The sequence below is a fragment of the Triturus cristatus genome, chromosome 3_1 (assembly GCF_964204655.1).
Source record: "Triturus cristatus chromosome 3_1, aTriCri1.1, whole genome shotgun sequence".
Classification (NCBI taxonomy): Eukaryota; Metazoa; Chordata; class Amphibia; order Caudata; family Salamandridae; genus Triturus; species Triturus cristatus.
This window is the reverse complement of record NC_140583.1, coordinates 2,023,533-2,037,178: the sequence shown is the minus strand read 5'-3', so window position 1 is coordinate 2,037,178 and position 13,646 is coordinate 2,023,533.

The window sequence follows — 13,646 nt, the reverse complement described above, 5'->3', positions numbered from 1 at the left end:
TACCAGACCGCACAGTATGAATATCCTGAGTATCAACGTTACACATGAACCAGCCTAGAGAGGGAAGTTGACTTACCCCTTATTGAGATCCCAGTAGATCAAGAAGGACCTTATGTGCATAGTGAATTATTAGGTCAAGACAGAAAATTTTTACTTGATACAGGGGCAAGTCGAACAACCATAAAACGTAGTGAAGTTCCAGGGGCACCCCTCTCAGGCTCTCAAAATGTTTCCCTTGGTTTTTCAGGAAAGCCTATTGTTAATGAAGTATCACAGCCACTTCCACTTACGATTGGTCCCTTGACACGAACTACTGATTTATTGCTTACCAAATCATGCCCAGAAAACTTGTTAGGTATAAAGACATTGAAAGCTCTAGGGGCTATTATCTGTTGTTCTCCGGAAGGAGTAAGATTGTTTTTACGTGATTTTAAAGGTCATTATGTATCCAGAGACATGGATCCCCGACTACAGACTTTACCCGCACATCTATGGGCACAAGGCCCTACTGATGTTGGTTGCATGAACATTACACCATATCGAGTCACATTAAAGGCAGGAGTGGTACTACCACGAATGCGACAATACAAGTTACCGCAAGATGCTGTAGCGGCTTTACTGAAAATCATTGACGAGCTTATTGCCCAAGGAGTGGTTGTGGAAACCGACTCCAATGTATGTAATTCACCGATAATTCCGATTCTTAAACGAACTGATCCAACGGCCCCGCCAGTATATCGATTGGTTATTGATCTGCGCGAATTAAACAAATGCATTGTGCAACAATTTCCTGTGGTCCCCGATATCTCATCATTACTGACAGCTATTGATTCTCAAGCCACATTCTTTACAGTAATTGATCTCAAGAATGCCTTTTTCAGCGTCCCAATAGATCCGGAGAGCCAATATCTGTTCGGATTTAGTTTGAATGGACGAAGCTTTAAATTCACACGCGCTCCTCAAGGATTTACAGAAAGTCCCAGCATCTATAGCCAAGCACTGAAACGAGAACTTGACAGTATACACATGCCAGTTGACACTGCACTGCTTCAATATGTCGATGATCTGCTGATCACCGCCCGAAGCGAACCCGAATGTGAAAAAGCATCACTGACAGTTTTACAATTCCTAGCCGAAAAGGGGCACAAGGTGTCTCCTTCTAAGCTGCAATTCTGTGTCCAGCGAGTTATTTATCTTGGTCACTCGCTGTCCAAGGAGGGAAGGCAGCTTACACCCGATCGCATTCAGTTAATTGCAAACATGCCAATACCCAAGACACAAAAGGAGGTGCGGGCTTTTATAGGCCTCACTTCATACTGTAGGCAGTGGATCCCTCAATATGCATTTTTAGCAAAACCACTCATTCAGTTGACAACGCAGGAGGCAGCCACATCGACTGTCCTCCCTTGGACTCAGGAACACACACTAGCTTTTGAAAGCTTAAAGAAAGCTCTATGTCAAGCACCTGTTTTAGCAACACCATGTTACAGCAAACATTTTACACTCTTTGTTACAGAACGTGAAGGTACTGCCTTGTCGGTACTCACTCAGGAACAAGCAGGATCACGCAAGCCATGTGCTTATTTTTCCAGTACATTAGATCCCGTAGCTCAGGCTTTGCCTGCGTGCCTGAAATCAGTGGCAGCAACAGCTTTAGCAATCAGACAAAGCGATGCCATAGTGTTAGGACATCCATTGACAGTACAAGTACCACACGCAGTAGAGGTTCTTGTGAACCGAACGCAAACACAACACCTGACCGTAGCTAGACTTACAGGATATGAACTTACATTGTTTCAGCCACACATAGAAATCAGACGTTGTAATACATTGAATCCTGCTACACTTTTACCTGTAATGGGAATAGACCCACTAGCTCATGATTGTGTTGAAGTTATTGAAATAAAGACGAAACCCAGACAAGACTTAACAGACGTTCCATTGTTAGATCCAGACCTGACGTTGTATGTAGATGGATCGTGCATGAGAACAAGTACAGGAGATTTAGTGGCCGCATATGCAGTCACAACAGACACTGAAGTTATTGAAACAAACTGTATAGATACTTTGTCAGCCCAAGCAGCAGAGCTTATTGCTCTAACACAAGCCTGTATTCAAGCCACAAATAAGAAAGTTAACATATACACTGATTCACGTTATGCATTCGGAGTCGTACATGACTTCGGGGTGCTTTGGCGAGAGAGAGGTTATCTAACTTCTCATGGCACCCACATACAACATGGGTCCCTCATTCATGCTTTGTTAGACGCAATTCATTTACCCAGTGCTATATCGATTATGAAATGTAAAGCACACACTAAGGTTACTGATATCATTTCTCAAGGCAATGATTTAGCTGACAGAACAGCTAAACAGACTGCTCAGACTCGCACATCCGACATGACAAAGCCAATAGTTCTGACACCAACACAGTGTATGACGATTAAGGATCCCGCACTTGACATAATTGACATACAGACACATGCCACAGCAGAAGAAATAAAGAAATGGACTGAACTAGGAGGGATCCAAACAGATCAGGGATGGGTGACGAAGGAGAAATCTGTATGGTTTCTTCCTGATTCTATGGTCCAAGCCATTATAGCTACAATTCACAGTCCGGCGCATTTAGGAGAGAAAGCTATGCTAGACAGCATTCAACACATTTGGTTCAACAAACATTTACGAGCAGCAGCTAAACAAAAGGTCCGTACCTGTATGATATGTTGTCAGTTTAATCCAGGAAAAAGTGTTCCCGTAGAGCAGGGTGGATTTCAGCCTCCTGATCATCCTTTTGAAGTCCTCCAGATGGATTACATCCAGATGGAACGATGTCGAGGATTCAAATATGTTCTCGTAGTTGTCTGTGCTCTTTCCCGATGGACTGAAGCATACCCAGTATCAGATTACACTGCCCCGACCACTGCCAAGCAGCTAGTTCGAGAATTCTTCCCACGGTATGGTTTACCACGTGTTGTATATTCAGATAACGGCCAGCCTTTCTCATCCGAATTGATGAAACATGTTTCACTCTTGCTAGGATATCAGTGGAAGTTTCATTGTGTCCGACACCCCGAGGCAGCAGGTCTCGTGGAACGACATAATCAAATTTTGAAAATCAGATTGTCTAAAATATGTGAGGAGAAAGGTGTCGACTGGATAGTAGCCTTACCAGTTGCACTATTTTACATGAGAATGGTAGCACACTCTCGAACAGGGCTATCCCCTTATGAGGTGATCTTTGGCAGACCACCGAATATGTGGGGGACGCCTATACCCCGTAAAATAACTGATGTTGACTGTAATATGCTGACAGATTACCTGGCTTCCTTGATGTCTGCACTACAATCTTGTCGTTCACAGGTAGCTGCAGCCTTTCCTGACAACACTGAGGTGAAACCCCATGACGTAATCCCAGGCGATTATGTGCTTGTGAGGAACTTCGACCGAAAGACTCAGCTGGAGCCCAGGTGGAAGACGCCCAAGCTAGTCCTGCTGACGACAAGAACAGCTGTGAAGATCGAAGGCAGGAAGGGTTGGGTCCATTCAAGCCATATCAAGAAATTTCATGGACTTCCTTCGGACATAAATAGTCCTCCTCGTGTGTCTTCACCCATTGACTCAAAGCTACCTTTGGCTGAGGCCAGTAGCAAAGACCTTTATAAACTGAAACTCAGATCCAGACCCAGGCCGTCGGACGATTTGATTGTTTAAGTCCTCTCCAAGGTGAAGCGGTTGAATCTGTCCCCGACATGTATCCCTTAGGTCTGAATCATGAACAATCGAGAACAATGTTGAAACGACATGCTTACTGTAAATTACTGCGTAGCCACTGTATTGTGACTTTATTAATTTTGTTTTTCTTGAGTTTTATAATAATTACTGCAAGTATATTGTTGCATATATATTATCCTGTTTCTAAACATGTTTTCAATATAACTGATGAACATTCTTTTAGTGACCTACCCCCACATGAGTTGTCCTATAGACTTGCGCTGCGTAATAACACTTTCATTAGTATGTTACATCATTCCCATCAGACTAGTAATGCCACTAATTGTTGGGTGTGTGGCCGACTCCCTCCCTATCAGAATAACAAAGGAGTTCTGCCTTTCTTTCCACATCCGTTCACACATAATGGCTCCTGTGGAGCATGGTTTAGTTTAATCAATTCTATAGACTCCGACACAGCAGTTTATCAACACCATTGGATATGGGGAAATCTGAACATAGTTTTATTCAAAGTCTGTTACCCTGATAAGGAGGGTCACCCCAGTAGAACAGGAACTGATCTAGAAAATGAAGTATATAGATTAGGTAATTTTACACCTAATCTCATGATTCTGAATGTCGAATCCGAAGTTGAGCTAATTTTGCCCACCATGTCCGTATTTCCAGTTAAGGGTGAATTATGTATAAAAAAAGTTGGTTCCATACATATGGGCCATAGCAAATGCACTACTACGGTAGAATTTAGTGATGAAGGCAAATCTTCATTTAGAGCTTCACGCCATTCCTATTTCATATGTGGTCAGACTGCATATATGGGTCTACCTCCAGACTGGGATGGTACCTGTTACATAGCATTCCTTTTGCCACCTGTTTTCCTAGCTCCTCCTGATTATTATCGAAATGTTCATTTAGTACACCATAGAGAGAGAAGAGATCTCCCAGTTGTCGATTATACTGAGACGGCATGGGAAAAGTATGTAGATTTCAATAAAGGTATCTTTCCCTATATAGGTACAATTTCAAATAGTAAGCTGATACGTAGACTAACCAAGACTCTTGAAGCTGTAGTGAACGAAACTATAGCCGCCCTAGGCAATCTGACAGAGGAACAATCTGTGATGAGAATTGTTGTTCTTCAAAATCGTCTTGTCCTTGACGTCATCCTGGCCGATAGGGGCGGAGCTTGTAGGGTCATCGGATCCAGCTGCTGCGTATTCATACCAGAAAATTCGCCATCTGTATATAAAGCTATAACACGCCTTCATAAGATTGTGAGCCAGATACACGAGAATCCAGGCACTTGGACTTGGTCCGGGTGGTTTTGGAGTGTGATATCAGCCTGGGGATGGAGAGTTCTATCCTTCCTAGGTATTGGCCTTCTTATACTATTCAGTTGCTGCTTATGCCTGCAATGTGGACCAGCGATTTGTGGTCTGTGTGCCACATCGTGTATTCCGCATCAAGGTTTTCGCTCAAGATCCCGGAAGAAGAAAGAAGAAGAAATGTTGCTCCATGAGCAAATCGATGGATTAATGAAGATTGATGTTTCTTGACGGGCAAGTAGGGGACAAGGAGGGAATGTGGAAATGTGGATTTTCCTGATCAGTTATGTCCCCTATCTTGGACCCCAACGGTTCTATATGCATGTTACAAACACATGTATGTTCCCTCCAGTTCTAGTTTCGAAGACGCAAACACATGTGCGTCCACCGTCAACATGTCCTCTGTCAGATCCGCCATGAACGGGCTGGATATTCGATTCCTAAGTATGAAAGGCCACCGACTTTATATGGCTAAGTTACTCCATTTTTACAGTTCAGGCGAAGTAGGCCCGATTCTGTCATCAAGCTTTTCCCTGCTCTCTGCCTCTGACAGCTTCAGCTTGAGCTCGCATCTGTATCCATGAACTTTGTCCTACTTCCTGTGCAGCTAACGGTGCCTGCCTCGGCCAGTTTTGCCTGCCTGCCAAGAAGCTGTATTTCACCTTCGAATTATCTACTTTGCTCCTCAGCCGATGCATTCCTGTCTAGTAGTTTAGGTAAACATTTCCTTTAGCTCCTGAGCAAAGGGCCCGGCCTCTCTGTCCTCATGCAAGTAATTCATAGCCCTGTTGCCATGGAAAGTTTTCTGCCCCCTTGCATCTCATATAGACACTTAGACGCTTGTGCACGCACACACAGTCAGTATAGAATAGATTCTGTCCGAGAGTCCTTCCTTGTGGATAACATAGTTCTTTAAACATAGGATGTTAGATATGATTTGGGATTAGGTTGACTTGACCCCCCAGACTTTTCGTCTCCACATGTAGAGCTAAATGTCAAGTCCCCTTCACCCCCTAGTTGCACGTCAATTACACGTCATGCTGCTGCGCGCGCATCTATGCCAAGTATTATCTTATAGATCCACCTATGTATGACATCATAACCAATCATGTTTCTTTTTACTCCTTATTACGCCCAGTTTCGGTTACGCACTTACAGTATCGTTTCTCTTATCAATTGTTACGCCTTCTACATTTGTTTCATTGTAATGTATGTTCTATATAAGCAATTTCCTGTCAATAAAATATCGTACTTCACTTCCTGAACCCTCGTGGTGACGGAACCTGAAGGCCGCCACTCGAGTCGGCCATTTTGGAATAAAGCCCATTCAGAAACCTCTTATACCACGGATTCTGCCTCTTATTATTCTGAGCTATTTTATTTAAGACTCCGTATGAAATTCAGTCCAGGTAAAGAATATTTACCACAGTAAGGCAAGTCGATATGATAACTCATGGGATGGCAGATCACTAAATGTGTGCTTTATGGTATCATTAGTGGAGGAGTATAAGAGTGAGGCAATAGGAGGAAAAATAGCATGTAGTATTAAGCTGATACATATTATCGTGATGCACAGAAGAGATTGAAAAATTACAGTCACTATACATCTACCACGTAATATTTTACAGTATTTGTTTTTTTTTATCTTGCTCTTTTTATCAATGTTATTGTCCAAGATCTTATGCAAGCCAGAATACATGTTCAACCGCTTCACCACCTAGTGGACTTAATTGATCAAACGGGTTCTGACTTTTTAGATCAAAGTTTAGCTTTGTGGAAACTTCTGGGGAGTCTCCTCTAGAAAATGGTGTTCAAAGTCTTTCCTTTGTAAAAGAGTGGTGAAGGTGCAACCATCCTTTCCGCCTTTTGACTTTAACGGCCGTCCCCGTGGTCCAGAGCACGGACTTTGGCGCCTTCCATCCAGGAGCGATGGAGTATTCTTTGACCTGGGTGTTGTCAGGGAAGGCGGCAGCAACCTGCGAACAACAAGAGAGTAGTGCAGACATCAAGGAAGCCAGGTAATCTGTCAGCATGTTACTATCAACATAAGTAATCTTTTAGGCATTGGAGTGCCCCACATATTTGGTGGTCTACCAAAGACCACTTCATAGAGAGATAAGCCTGTTCTAGAATGAGCTACCATTCGCATGTAAAAGAGGGCAACCGGCAGGGCTACCATCCAATCTACACCTTTGTCTGCGCAAATTTTTAATGTCCGATTATGTCTTTCTACAAGGCCTGCTGCTTCAGGATGTCGCACATAATGGAATTTCCAGGTATACCCTAACACAAGGGACACCTGCTTCATTAGTACCAGGACATATTTGTAACCTCTACATCTGTTTATTTGGATATAATCCATTTGGAGCACTTCAAATGGGTGGTCAGGTGGATGGAATCCACCTTGTTCCATCGGAATGCCTTTACCTGGATTGAATTGGCAACAGATCATACATGTTCTGACCTTTTGTTTCGCTGCTGCACGCAGGTGCTTGTTGAACCATATATTCTGTAAGCTATATATCATTGCTTTCTCTCCTAAGCGTGCAGGACTATGTGCGGTATTTATAATCACTTGCACCATCGAATCAGGAAGAAACCATGTGGATTTGCCCTTATTCATCCAACCCTGATCAGTCAGTACCCCTCCTTGTTCCGACCATTTCTTTAATTCGTCCATAGTAGCATGTGTCTGTATGTCTTGTACATCCTTGGAAGGATCCCTAACTGTCATGGCTTTGGACACTTATTGAACCTGTAACTTTGTCATGTCTAGTGGGGTCTGAGCTGTCTGTTTAGCAGTTCGGTCTGCCAGATCATTGCCTTGGGAAATGGGATCTGTGGCTCTAGTATGTGCTTTACATTTTAGGATAGCTATGGCTGTTAGTAAATGTATCGCTTCCAGAAGGGCTTGAATATGGGGGCCATGCTGTATCTTGGCCCCATGAGAGGTCAAGAAACCTCTTTCTCGCCAGAGAATCGGTGTAAATGTTTACTCTCAGGTGCTTAGCTCTTATGCACGCTTGTGTCAGGGTGATGAGCTCTGCTGCTTGTGCTGACAATATGTCTATTCTTTTAGTCTCTATTATTACAGTATCAGTAGTCACTGCATATGCTGCCACTAATTCTCCCGCCCCTGTCCTCATGCATGAGCCGTCAACATATAGTGTTAGGTCAGGGTCTGGAAGTGCAACGTCTGTCAAGTCTTGTCTTGGCTTAGTCACGGTATGTATTACTTCAACATAGTCATGTGGTGAAACGCTTTCTGTACTGGAGGGCAAAAGGGTAGCGGGATTCAGTATGTTGCATCGTCTGATCTCTATGTGTGGTTGAAATAACGTCAGCTCATAATCTGTCAGTCTAGCTACAGTCAGGTGTTGTGTTTGTGTCCGGTTTAAGAGAACCTCTACTGCGTGTGGTACTTGTACTGTCAGAGGGTGGCCCAGCACTATCGAGTCACTTTGTCTTATGGCTAAGGCCGTTGCTGCAACTGATTTTAGGCACGCAGGCAAAGCCTGTGCTACTGGGTCTAATGTACTAGAAAAATAAGCACAGGGCTCGTGTTTTCCTGCATGATCTTGTGTTAGGACAGATAGTGCTGTTCCATCCCGCTCTGTCACAAAAAGCATAAACGATTTGTTGTAATCAGGGTTTGCTAAAACTGGTGCTTGACATAAAGCTCTCTTTAATTCTTCAAATGCCACAGTGTGCTCTTGAGGACTTTAGTCTTTTTGTGTCTTGGGCTGTGAAAAACCAGAAATCAAATGAATACGTTCCGGTGCCCACAACTAATTCCCCTGAAAGATCACAATAAAACATGAGAAAAAGGGGAAAGCACCATACCTATTTCCTCGGCTTAATTTCTAAGGGGGCTAATTTCTAAGGGGCTTAATTTCTTAAGGGGCTAGCGGGAAGCGAACCTCCTCAGGGGCCAGCAGAAAGCCAATATTCTCCTCCTTCCCCCCCTTTTTGACAGGAGGAAATCTGAAACAGATTTCACTGCAGTCAAACACTATCAAACCCTGTGTCTTGTCAACACTATTAATCCCTGTGTGTAGCTACTGGGCGTAAGCAAAATTATAGGAGATACACAGCGTATGTGAAACGGCGAGAAATCCTTCAAATTAATGTACAAACCTCATTGTGTTAGCTCATAAGCTGGCCAAATGACATCTCATATGCAAATGTCCCTATTACATGAACCTACACCAACCTGAAGTCAATATTAATGCTAGGAGGCCCTAATAGGAATGCTAAATTACCTAAATATTCGGAAAACCAAGTTTAAGAACAGTTGTTAATGTTGATAATTAATAATTTATCTGCTAAAGAAATCAGTCATTTTGCAATAATTTCCACCTATACAATAAATAGCCTAATTTAAAAACAAGTCAACTTTTGGGGCCACCACTTACAAGAATGAGCTTACTAAAGCAAACTTTAAAAAGGAAATCCTGTCAGATATTTTCTCATTACCCTAAATACCGAGCCTCATTTGTCACTCTGTGGTGGCAGTCCTTATTTAAAACAGGCCTTTCAAGAGTTAAGATGCGAGTGCACAGATCATAATCGTTCCTTAATGTCCAATCTGGAAACATATGACCGAGGCTGCCTGTCTATAAGAGAAAGGCAGTTATGTGAAAAATATTTTAGTCTTGCATAGCCTTTTTCTTTTGTTTCATTCATCTCCAACACCAATTAGACATACACTGATAACGTGTTGTCTGCTATTTTGACAGCATGATAATGGTAATATCATGTCTGTGAAATTTAGTAATTGTGAACAAGTTCCAGCCAAGCGCTGTGCAAAGATTGCCGTCGTCACGACCATCTCTGTACTTGCACAGGAGAACTTTGTATTAAACGCTAAACAGACTGGTCAATACAACACAAAAACAAAACATATATAAAATACATATGCCAAGCCATCAGTATACCAAGCACAGAAAGCATAGACAATTGCACTAACATATATAAATGAGCAGCGATGCGCAATTACAGTACCTACAGCTCAAAGGCGAACATTCTGGCCTGCTTAATTTGTCAGGCTTATAATCAATAATTGATTTACCTGCCCTATACAACCCCATCTGGCAGTGGGTCATCCCAATGATGACCGTGACAAGTCTGACACACAGGATCAGCAACAATAATCAAAAATGAAGAACACACGAACCTGTTTGTTTTCTTTTATAAAAATGAGCTATGCATCTTTGTACACAATGTACCCTCATGTCCTAGTCGAAGATGCATCTCCCATCTTTCCTCACAGACCCGTAACCACTGGATCATTTATCCAATGCAACTGGTGGCAGCTTGTGGCCACAATTCAAAAATGTCTGAATTTGAAAATCGTTTTTATATAGGCACATAGCCCTTAAAATTCCAAGCAAGAGCAACATTTTACTTTCTGGCCAGAAGCAATATAACATTTGCTAAAAAATAAAACAAATCTTCTCCATAGACATTTCCTCGGGGCACTTGTTTTGCACAGAATAGAACAAGGGAATCTTTCTCGACTTACATTTCTCAGCTGCCCTGTCTTATCAGAGAAGCTAAAAATAGCCCCTCAGCGCGGCCTGAGCCTGGGCTGCCAGCCATCTTTTTTTGTTTTTCCTACTCCTGGCCCCCAAGGCTCTCCGGCTGCAGGCATTACACAGATGCGATGTCAGAGAAGCTTTCTAAGCAGTGCCTCTGTTCTGCTCCTCTCACCGGCCCCCACCTACACTGGCTACAAGGTCAGAATCTGTCTCCGATTTCTGTATCACATTCTGCTCTACACAGCCCCCACCTTCTCCTCACTCTGAAGCTGTCAAAGACAAAAAGACTACTCAATTCCATAAAAACTGCAATAATTCGCCAAATTGAAAAATTATTTTTACATACAATTTGCACTCAGGGGGTCATAATCTTACCGACTTGACCCAGCACATTGGCTCACTGGACCACCAAGAACACAAACCTGTATTCTTGAACAATTTGCAAATTCGAAATACCCACTATTCTTTTTTCAAGCTAAACTTTTCACTAATTCTTTTTTCGTTAACACTTTGTACATTAGGGGTGTCATCAAATCACAGGTGTTGCTCCTTCTCTAGCTACACCCCTCTCAATTTCCTATTGACAACGTAGTCAAATGTTGGACCATGTAAACACCAGCTATGCGCTGTTCATTTGGTGGGTGGCTCAAGAACCTTTGGGCTACTATATCATTATTATATGTATCGTGGTACTTGCGGCGGCACTCTAACTGGTCTTTCTACTGGGGCCACTCTTGCTAGGTCCTCTGAAAGGACGGGATAAATACCAGCAACGTCGGTATTTCTTTTTCTGTCAGCCTGCGCTCATTTTACCAGCTCCACTTCCTCCTGTAACATCTTTTCCTTGGCTTTTCCAGACTCCAGTCTACTTCTCTCTGCTTCGTGAAACACTTACTCTGTCCTCCTATGTGACTCCTTGCGCCAAAACTCAATGGCATCCTTCCAAGCTGGTCTACATTTTCTCGTTCATAAGAGTGTTTCGTTGTCTGTCTACTTGTTCTGCTTTTACTCGGATACCTTCCTCAACTAATACGTTTTCTCGGGCTTTCTCTGAATCCTCCCTACTTTTCTCTTCTTTTCTGAGCGCTTTCACTGTGCGTCTATGCTATTCTTTACGCCATAATTCAATGGGATCTTTCTGTGGCTGTCTGGCTGTCTTTTTCCATAACTCTTCTTCTACTCTCATGATGCAATCTGCATCCCAGGTCCCAGCTGCGGGCCACCTCTGACTTTCTGGTAAATCCTTGGTGTAGTCCACCCATAAATCAAGAAATAATACGGCATCTAGGCCATGCTTATGATACATAAAGTACCCTGGAGTGTCCCTAGGTGGAATGGGAACAGCTTCTTCGAGTACCCCTTTTCTGGTTTTGATCTGTCTTAATTTTGAAAAGAGCGGCATTTTTAGACCTTATTACTTGAACATACTTAATACAATAAACACAATAATGAACAGTCATTCACACCACAATATGTAGAACGTATTTAAAACATTTAACATTTAACATTTAACGAACAACAATGGCCATTAGGGAACTAATTACTTAGCATAATACTCGACACTAACTAGGTGATTCTGAATTATATACTAGACATACTAGATATACTGCTAAACAGTACAGATACACTGCTGAAACAGTGCAGACCGGATTTGTGTACCCAAACCCGTCTTGACCGGCACAACCTATGTGCACGTCAGAACGCCTCCCCGGCAATGGTACTCACCGGGTAGCTCGGAACGGAAGGCCTCGGAACTGAACTGGACTGGACTGGACCGGACTGGACTGGACAGGACTCGACTCGTGACTTGGATACTTCGGAACTTCGGAATCTGGTGGGCCTCTGTATACCTCGGACACAGCTCTCTCGCAGGTGGGCTCTGGGTAGGACAATCTGCATTCCTCACCGCCTCGTATGGATGCCTGGTCGCAGTCTGTCCCCTTCGTTGGCCTGAGGGAGTTGGCGGGAAGACCCGCGACGTGCGCGCTTGAAGTCCGTCACGGCTGTGGAAGGGGGCAAAACTGGACCTTCATCTCCGGCGTGTGGGGAAAGAGATTAAACTGTTCGGGCGCCATTATGTGGTAAATAAAATATTACGCTCTCAGAATTTTTAAAATATAAATAAGATCATGCATAAAGCAAGAGGCTGAGTCTGTGGTATCAGGTTCTAAAAGGGCTTTATTCCAATAACTCGAGTCAAAGGGAGAATATTACCATCACCAAAAAAGGATCTGGAAGGGACTGAAAAGTATTCTCAATATTCTCAAAACATTATTCACAGAGTACAGTATATATACATTTCTCAATTGTACGTAAGCAAAAGAGCAAGAGAGAATGAGATAAGAGCATGTGGGCGTGTAAGTAGGCGTGAAGGTGGGCGTCCATGTGGGCGTCCACTTGATGATAATAGGTAATTTGTCATAGGTGGGTGGATACCTGGAGGGGGTTGCGTGATCTGCTGGAATTGTACTGGAACTTTGCCTTACTTGTGCTCAACTCGAGCATGACGTGTAACTAGGGGGTGAAGGGGACTTGACATTTAGCTCTACATGTGGAGACAAAAAGTCTGGGGGGTCAAGTCAACCTAATCCCAAATCATATCTAACATCCTATGTTTAAAGAACCATGTTATCCACAAGGAAAGGTCTCTCAAACAAAATCTATTCTATACTGACTGTGAGTGCGTGTACAAGCGTCTAAGTGTCTACATGAGATGCGAGGGGCAGAAATCTTCCATAGTAACAGGGCTATGAATTACTTGCATGAAGACAGAGAAGCCGGGCCCTTAGCTCGGTAGCTGGAAGGATGTTTACTTAAACTACTAGACAGGAATGCATTGGATGAGGAGCGGAGCAGATAATCTTGAAGGTGAAATACAGTTTTTGGCAGGCGGGCAGACAGGCCGAGTCAGGCACCGTTAGCCGCGCAGGGAGTAGGACAAAGTTCATGGATACAGATGCGAGCTCAGACTGGAGCTGTCAGAGGTAGAAAGCAGGGAAAGGCTTGATGGCAGCATTCAGGGCCTACTCGCCTGAACTGCAAAAATGGAGTA